This window comes from Callospermophilus lateralis, chromosome 13 (assembly GCF_048772815.1).
Source record: "Callospermophilus lateralis isolate mCalLat2 chromosome 13, mCalLat2.hap1, whole genome shotgun sequence".
Taxonomy (NCBI): Eukaryota; Metazoa; Chordata; class Mammalia; order Rodentia; family Sciuridae; genus Callospermophilus; species Callospermophilus lateralis.
The window spans coordinates 10,954,416-10,962,573 of record NC_135317.1 but is presented as its reverse complement, the minus strand read 5'-3'; the positions used below and the strand labels follow the sequence as shown (position 1 = coordinate 10,962,573).

Genomic DNA, 8,158 nt, shown 5'->3' with positions numbered 1-8,158 from the left:
TGGGTTGGAACACCCACTCCATGTGCCACTGTCTCAGGCATTTAAACACCAAATTAAAAATGCTTGAAAACCCCTGGATTTTCTGTCCTAAATATGTCAATCTTCTCCCAACTTGTCATAGTTTGGTAGGGTAGTAGGGTTGAGAAATTTCTTTTTCTATTTTCCAAACTTCCTAATATGCTGTACTCCTCCTCCTCCTCCTAAGAATAAACAGGTAAATTAACCTAGCAACAGATTAACATACGCACTTAATTAATGCTTTTAAATAATGACACACAAATAAAAAGAAGTTTCAGTATTTTTCCTTAGGTAGCAAGACTGCATCCTTGAAACCTTGGATGCCCTGAGACGTCAGTGAGGTGCCCACTACAGGACAGCTGGGTGGGACTTCGACATCATCAGTATCTTTGTTATGTGACGGAGTTGAAAGGTGGTCATTCGTTCATGTGATGCTCTCCAACTTGCTTTTTGTGTGTCTTAGTCTGAAGATGAGTAAGTTTTATTGAGCTCCTCCTTCCTTTCTCCTTTTGTCTTGATGGTAGAAATAACACGTCATGTACCATTTAGCCACTTTCAAGCTTGCAGTTGTGGGGCACCAAGCACTTCCACACTCTGTGCTGCCCGCTGTCCCCTCCAGAACCTTTGTGTCTGCCACACTGGAGTGCTCCCCTCTGCCTGGTCAGCACCCATTGCAGATGCCACCTGTGTCTACATTGCCCAGGTGTCACATAGAAGTACAGTGCTTGGTCTTCTTCCTGCCCCAGTCGGTTTCCAGAGCTATGGCGTGTTTCTGAGTTTCCCTCCTAAGGATGAATGAGGTCCCACTGTGTGTACGAGTCCCACTTTGCTTATCCAGACTTTACCAATGGACAGTTGTGTTGCTTGTGGGGCTGCTGCTGCCACCAGGGGTGTGTGTGCCTCTGTGGGTCCCCTCTGCTCTCTTCTGCTTCACACCCAGGAGAGGAACTGTAGGTCTCCTGGCCATTGAGAACTGCAAGTCTCCTGGGCACCCTGTTCCCACAGCCGCCCCATCTCACCCTCCAGCAGCCATGAGGCCCTGACTTCCCCACCTCCTGCCCACACTGGCTGATGTCTCCACTGTCCCCTGAAGACCAGTGCACTGTGCACTGACCCACCCTGGCCCAGCACTGGATCAGAGGGAGCCTGGCCTCCCAAACAGGGCCATTGAGGCCATGATGGAGCATCTGTCCAGTGGGGCAACCCTGGTGTAGACAGAAGAAGGGAGTCCCTTAGGCTCTGTGAGAGATGGAGACTCAGTTTCTAGTTGTCAGAGAACCCCGGGCTCTGATTCAGCCCCCTGATCCTCAGAACTTGCCACCTAACCTGTCCCCACGTGGGCTGTGCCTGCCTGAGCTCCCACAGCCTGAGCCTCAGAGGAAGATGTATCACTGCTTGTGGCCCAGAGCCCAGGTCAGGAGGCCAGGGCTGCCCAGCCTCCAGGTGCCCATGCCATCTGGCCTCCTCCACACACATGCCCTGGCTGGTGTGTGCTGATGCTGTGCCCAGGACCCCTGGGCTCCCCCGTCTGCAGTCCCTTCTCCTTTGAGGTGCTGCTGCTGCTCTTGGCCTCTCTCTAGGGTCCTTGCTGCTACCCAAAGCTCTTCCTGTCACTGTTCCTCCCTCCCCATCTGACTCTCAGTCGCCATCTCTAGACCCTCCCCAGCCCCACTCCTGCCTGCTCCTGGGTGACCTGGTTGTGCTGAGTGACCCCAGAGTCCTGGTGTCAGACTTCAGCCTTCTTACCTCCTTGGCTTCCCCCTCATCTCAGAACCCCAATGCTAGCCTGGGCTTCCAAGCATGCCAGTGACATCACACAGTTCTGGGGCCTGCTCCCCAAGCTATGCTGACCAATGCTCACAGCCTCCACTTGCCTGGCTGGGCCTAGATGGCTACTTTTAGCACTGGAGGAAAGCTGAGAAGTGGGCTTGGAGGATGACAAGGCCCTGCAGCTCACGGTGCAGTTTGTGAAGTCAGGGACAGGAGGCCCACAGACATGGAGATGTCTGTCTATGATTTGCAGAAGTCCCTGGAGGCAGGAGGCTGGCCTTTCCTTCAGGGCCACAGGGGTCAGGAGGCATAGGGCTGGGCTGTGGTTTCCTGGGAGGGATGGTGAGGCAGAGCATGCAGGAGCAGCACATTGTCCTGTGTGGGTGGCCTTAGGGCTCTGGGCATGAGCTGTCCCCAGATGTTCACTGCAGTGGACCTGGATGATGAGGGCAGGGGACCAGCATATGAGAGCCCATGATCAAGCAGGGGGTGGGCTCTGGTCTGAGTGGTTTACATGTGAAAGGCACACTGGGTGTGGTTATCTGCTCTCGGTTGATGGACAGCAGTCTGCCAGGGTCCTCAAGGCTCTCGATGTCAAACCTAGGGACACAGAATGGAATTGCCTCTAATTATGTCCCCACTGCACACCTCTGACCCAGACCTGAGGTGTGACATCTTCATCCAATCTGAGACACAGTATGTTTGTGTCGTGGTAGGATTTAGAATCACAGCAAAGAAGGTAGACCTCCCTGGCTGAGTCATAGACCCTGAGACTTGCTGAAAGGCAGTCATCAGGGAGCAAGAGAGGTGCTGGCCAAGAAAACACCAAGGAAAGGAGCCGAGCAGAGAGCAAGGATGGGGGCCGTCAAGGCACTGTCTGCAAGGTCTCAGGGGGCGCTTCTGGCCGGGCCTTCCAGGAAAACGCACAGCAAGACGCAGAGGACGGTGATGATCCCTGGTCACTTGGTGCTTTGACAGCCTACAAGCCTCTTCCTGGGTGACCCTCTGCCAATAGTGGGGCTGGTGTAGGGCACTCAGACGTTGTGCCCAGGACCCTTAGAGCCCCCGAGACCCGCCTCCCTAGGCAAAGGGAGAGGTGCTGAACCAGGGGAGTGCCAGTCGTAGGAGACTGACATGGCAAGCCCTTGCCCCCACCCCAGGACAGGCCAAGAACAGGAAGGTCCCCTGGAGAGCAACCTGTGCAACAGGCCCAGTCCCCTGAAGCAGAGGCAATGGGGTGGGGACCCAGGCAGGAGCATGGACCACGGTGGGGATGGGAGGACAGATGGCAAGAAGCAGAGGAGGGGAGGAGAAATAGGGCATCGTGGGCTACGGCCTCGAAGCTTGGATCCTGAGCTGGAAGAGGAGGCAGCAGGTGACTGCTGGGGGGCACTGCTGCTCACAGTGCCTCCTGGCCTCTGCTGCTGCCTCCACCTAGAACCTCAGCCTTCAGCTCCTAGGAGGGTGGGGATCTCTACTTGCTGAGTTCACATTGACATAAGCCCTGAGGAGGCCCTGAAGCAGATGCATTGTCCTCTCAAGGCCACAGCTGCACTGAGCTAGATGGAGGAGGAGGCAGGACAGAGCCACCTTCTGCAGTTTCCAGTGTCTACACTCCCATTCTTTAGGATCTCTGAATCTGAGGGCAGCTGGGAGGAGGAGGCAGGCCGTGGTGAAGTCTCTGCTCCACATACCAGCTCCACAGCCTCAGCCAGGCCACAATGGGAGCAGCCCCACCACCTTGGTGGCCCCTCACATCTGTGCGTGACGCTGGCAGACCTGGAGACCCAGAGGGGAGTGCTGTGGAAGGAGAAGTAGTGAGAGATGAGAATGCTTCTCAGGAGCAGCCCCCTCCCTGCAGGCTGGAGTCCAGTCCTGGCTCTAGTTGTCTCACTTTTGCATTGGCTCCAGCCGAGTGGTGAAGAGCTGTGCTTGCGGGAGCACAGAGAGGCACGTCCTCGTCCCTATCAGAAGTGGCCCAGATCAAAAAACATGGCCAGGAGGAGCAGAGAAAAGCCATGTGGAGCTGGGCTACTGCCGCCGCAGCCCATGTTCCAAGGTTCCAGTGCCGACATGGAGGCCATAGCGTCAGTTCTCCAAGAGTCCTCTGGGCGAGACGGGGTCACTTCTCTGTGACAGCAGCTCCTCCAGCCAGCCAAGCTGAGGGCTGCTGCTGGATGTGAGAGGGGAGGTCTGGTCACGTGGCTCACACCCTCCCTGGAAGGAGAGGCAGCCTGGCCTCCCCTGAGGCCTGAGGCCAGGGTCCTGTGAACTGCAGGGAGCAGGTTTCTCCTCTGAAAACCAGTGCTGGAGTTTCTCTGGCAGATGTGATATCACTCCTACAGGAGAAAAAAAAACACCATTTTGAGAATGACCCCCAGGTGGTGAGGGAAACCTGGGTCCTGCATGTGATGATCTACAGCCTTGAGGACGGGGGCCCCTGGCTCTCTCCACCCATCTGAATGCTTTCCTCTGGGCTGCACACAGCCTCAAAGGGAGCCACAGATGCCCCACGGGGCCAGACTGCGCACTAGGAGTCGATGGTTGCTGTCTTCGTCACAGTAGCCTGAGCAGACTAAAGACACAGTGATGGTCCTGCCCACAGATGGGGCCAGTCAAAAGGAGCAACAGTGTGCGTGTGACCCAATTAGTGTGGCTCCTCGGGATATCCCGGGATTTCTCTCAGAGTGTCCCAGGAAACACACTCCCAGGAAAGTGGAGGTTCCATCGAAGCTTCAGGCCCTTTGGACAAAATTTCCACCCCTGTCAGGGGTCCTATCTTGTCCACAATCCTCTTCTCCAATCTCCCCACCAGGAAAAACAGCCCGAGGAAGTGCAGGGGGTTGTGCTCAGCTGTCCATCATGCAGCAGTTGGATCTTGGGCCTGCATGGCCGTGGAGAAAGTGTAGATGAAAAGAAGCAGCAGTCCTGGCACCCATCCCCCTGCAGGGGAACAGGCCACCTCTTGTGGCCACCCTCTTGTCAGCTCCCATGCCCTTCCTCTGTCCAGCTAATGCCATTTTTTTTTTTTATGTCTGCGCTTTTGTTGGTGACGTTGTTTGTAAAGTGGCCCCAAGTGAAAGCTGGGAGCCCTCTTGCACCCATCCCAGTGCTGGGCAACCTGGGCTAAGGACCAGTGCACAGTGAATAAGGTGTCTTAAGCAGAAGCAGACTCACAGGGAGTGACTAGCTGGTAAAATGCTGACCAGCTACTCACAGGATTCTCCCTGGTCCCCTGCAAGCCTGTGTTAGGTGTGCACTAATTCAGTATTCACACAACTGTCCAGAACTCTCCTGCTTCCAAGGAGCTCTGACTATAAATCTCAGCTGGGTTCTGGCTGGATCTGGTGGATGGTAGTGGTGGACAGGCCATTAGGCAAGGGACACGATGCAGTTCTGACATTCTTGTCTCCTGGGACTTTGGGCCTTATTTTGGTGTCATGAGCACTTTCATGGCAGGACAAGTCCCACCCTATTCTGCGATGTTGCCTGAAGTCAATCAAAAGATCATACAAGCCCACGTCTTTTGCCTTCTCGAACTCCCCACTCTAATCCTCCAAGCTCAACAGGATGCAGGGAGATCCCTCAACAAAACGAGAAATAGACTTCTGTAGCAAGCCTGAGTCCACCCATGAGGCAGCAGACTCAGAAGGCAGCAGCCATGTCCAGGACCTGCAGAGAAAGATGGAGCTCCCCAGCCAGGCCAGGCCTGGGAAGTGGGCCTGGCTGAGTACCTGGGAGATGTGAGGGAAGTGAGCAAATGTGAAATGCTAGGGAGAAGAGGGAGGGAAAGGGAGAGCAAGAGGAGGGAGTGTAGGAGAATCCAAGGTGCCTTTGGGAACGGTCTTGTCATGAACCCAAACACGCCTGGTCCTGGAAGCCCCTTACTGTGGGACCCTCACCTGGAACTAAGGAACCAGGGCCCATTGGCCAGCGCACCTGCCTTCTGCCTGTGCACTGCCTACCGGCTAAGCCTGTTGGACCTGTGTGGCTGGGATGCGGCTCACTGTGGAGCACATCCTGGACAGACAAAATGCAGGTTTATGGAAGAAGGGCGCTGCCCCAGACAGGCGCTGTGTGCAGGCTCTGGCAGGGGTGCCGTGGAACCTTCCCTAGAGCCACAGGCTGGAGCTGGGCTCCGTGGATGCTATGAAGCTGAGCACGCACTCCTTCGGATGACGGCTGCCAAGTCAACATGGAAAGACTGGAGCCTTTGGAGCCTTATTTTATTTTATTTTTTTAACAGCCAAATGTTATTTTATTTTATTTTTTATTTTTATTTTTTATTTTTTATGAGAGAGAGAGAGAGAGAGAAATTTTTTTTTAATATTTATTTTTTAGTTTTCGGCAGACACAACATCTTTGTTTGTATGTGGTGCTGAGGATCGAACCTGGGCCGCACGCATGCCAGGTGAGCTCGCTACCGCTTGAGCCACATCCCCAGCCCCAAAATGTTATTTTATACACACACACACACATACAATAGAAACTCAGAAATCCATGCCACATGGTAGGATGAATACCCATAACTAAAACTTTCTCCTTTATTTATTTATTTATTCCATTTTAGAGAATAGAGCTAGACTATATTGAGTGACATAAGATACAATTACATGGGAATGAGGCAAGCAGTCTCAACTGAAACAGACTGATTTTAATATAGAAAGACGACTCTTAATTTATTTATCCACAATTGAAGACTAACCTTTAAGTTGAATTAATAATTACATTTAGAGATCAATTTAAAAACATTCATTTAAAATATTCCTGAAAATATTTATGCACAAGATCTTCTGGTATTTGTAAATCACTAAGGAATTGAGTTATTTTCAACAATTTCTATCTCTGCTGAGTTCAAGAGGATGCCCAGTCTCCATAAATAAAAAGTAAACAGAGGAAATGCATCAGAGATCTGGAAGATAGTTTCAGCATGGTTCTGAAGAAATCTCTTGACTTCCAGGTCATCATGCCTTATTTGGCAGTGTGGTCTTTGGTTTCCATTTGAAGAAGCTGCTCCAGAACCCAGAATAAGGAGAAAATATTTTCATAGTATGTCACATCGTAACTGGTTTGTACCTCACTGATGGATTCCAGATCATCAGCAAAGCTGTTTACTTCTGACAGAAGTAAATAATAGATTTTCTCAACAAGCTGCAACTTCCTAGGGTTACCAGACTCCGAGAGATATAATGCTGTACCTGAAACCAGTTGATATGGTTGTTCCCTAAAATAACCTGTAGTTGTGTTTTCTCAAATTCTTCCAATTCCTTGTAACACTTTTAAAGAATATAATTAGATAAGTTGTAATAACTAGTCAGTTTAGCTAAAGTACCAACAGCTTCTGTCCAAAAGCTTGAAAAGGGAAGTTTGGAGTTACGATAAAAAGCAATCAGGCCATCCAGCAACTGACAAACAGAATCAGAGACTGTGGAAAAGTCTTTTTCAAAGTGGGTTAAATCTGTTTTCAAACTACCTGATTCTGTCAAGTTCTTTAGTTAAAGCAGATGCTGTAAGAACTGCATGTGAGAAAACAAAGGATTTTCTGGGGCAGCACAAGGTCTTTTCACAAGAGGTAGTAGTGGAAAAAGTGGGGGTGTGCAGCTGTCAACAAAATGTGGGGATAGCTCCAAAGACTCAGTTCTCTGTTCACTCAATAAATCACACCCAGAATCTTCCATCTGAGTTAATGTACTTTCAGAATTTCCATGTTCCTGAGCTGGCAACTGGGAAGATAAGTTCCCACTCTTAATTGATCCTGAACAAATCCTACTCAGAAGACGTTTTTGACGTAACTATAGAACTTTGGCTTCCAAGGCTTCAACTTTTGACCTCCATTTCGATTCCTGCTTAGACACACCAGTGCTGCAAGGTGCTCTGAGTATTCTCTGCTGCTTTTGTCTGCTGGTTTTGATCGGATAATTGCCAACGCCAGAACCAGTTTTGAAGTTTTCAAATACCACGCTCGAATATCCATCCTGGCTTTTGTCCCTAGTGTGGGCTGATGTTTCCGGGGATCCAGCGCAGATGCAACTTCCTGGTCAATATAAAAAAACTTTCTCCTTTAAAGAAAACCATTAGTCATGTTTTAATCATCTGGCTGGGCAGGCTGACCCCTTCCTGGGGTCAAAGGTTGAAGACCTGTCTCTCCCTGGCTGCCCGGTACCGTTGACCCTCTGATGCTGCCTGGTGATGGCTGATTCACTAGCTGGATCTCCTCCAGTCAGCACCCTGGGCTGGTGACTGCTGGCCTGACACACTCCTCCAGGTAGAGCTCTGGGCTTTCATGAGGTTCTTCCTGCTATCTCTGACTCACTACTTCAGGCTCCTCCAACCAGAGGCCTGCGCTGCTTGCAGCCTTGGCCCTGTGGAC

The 8,158-nt window shown here is 51.4% G+C and overlaps 1 pseudogene; it reads right to left on the bottom strand.

The window, feature by feature from the left end:
• Positions 1 to 6,598: 6,598 nt before the first annotated feature.
• On the bottom strand, positions 6,599 to 7,762 carry LOC143379694 (meiosis-specific protein MEI4 pseudogene; annotated as a pseudogene).
• Positions 7,763 to 8,158: the final 396 nt, after the last annotated feature.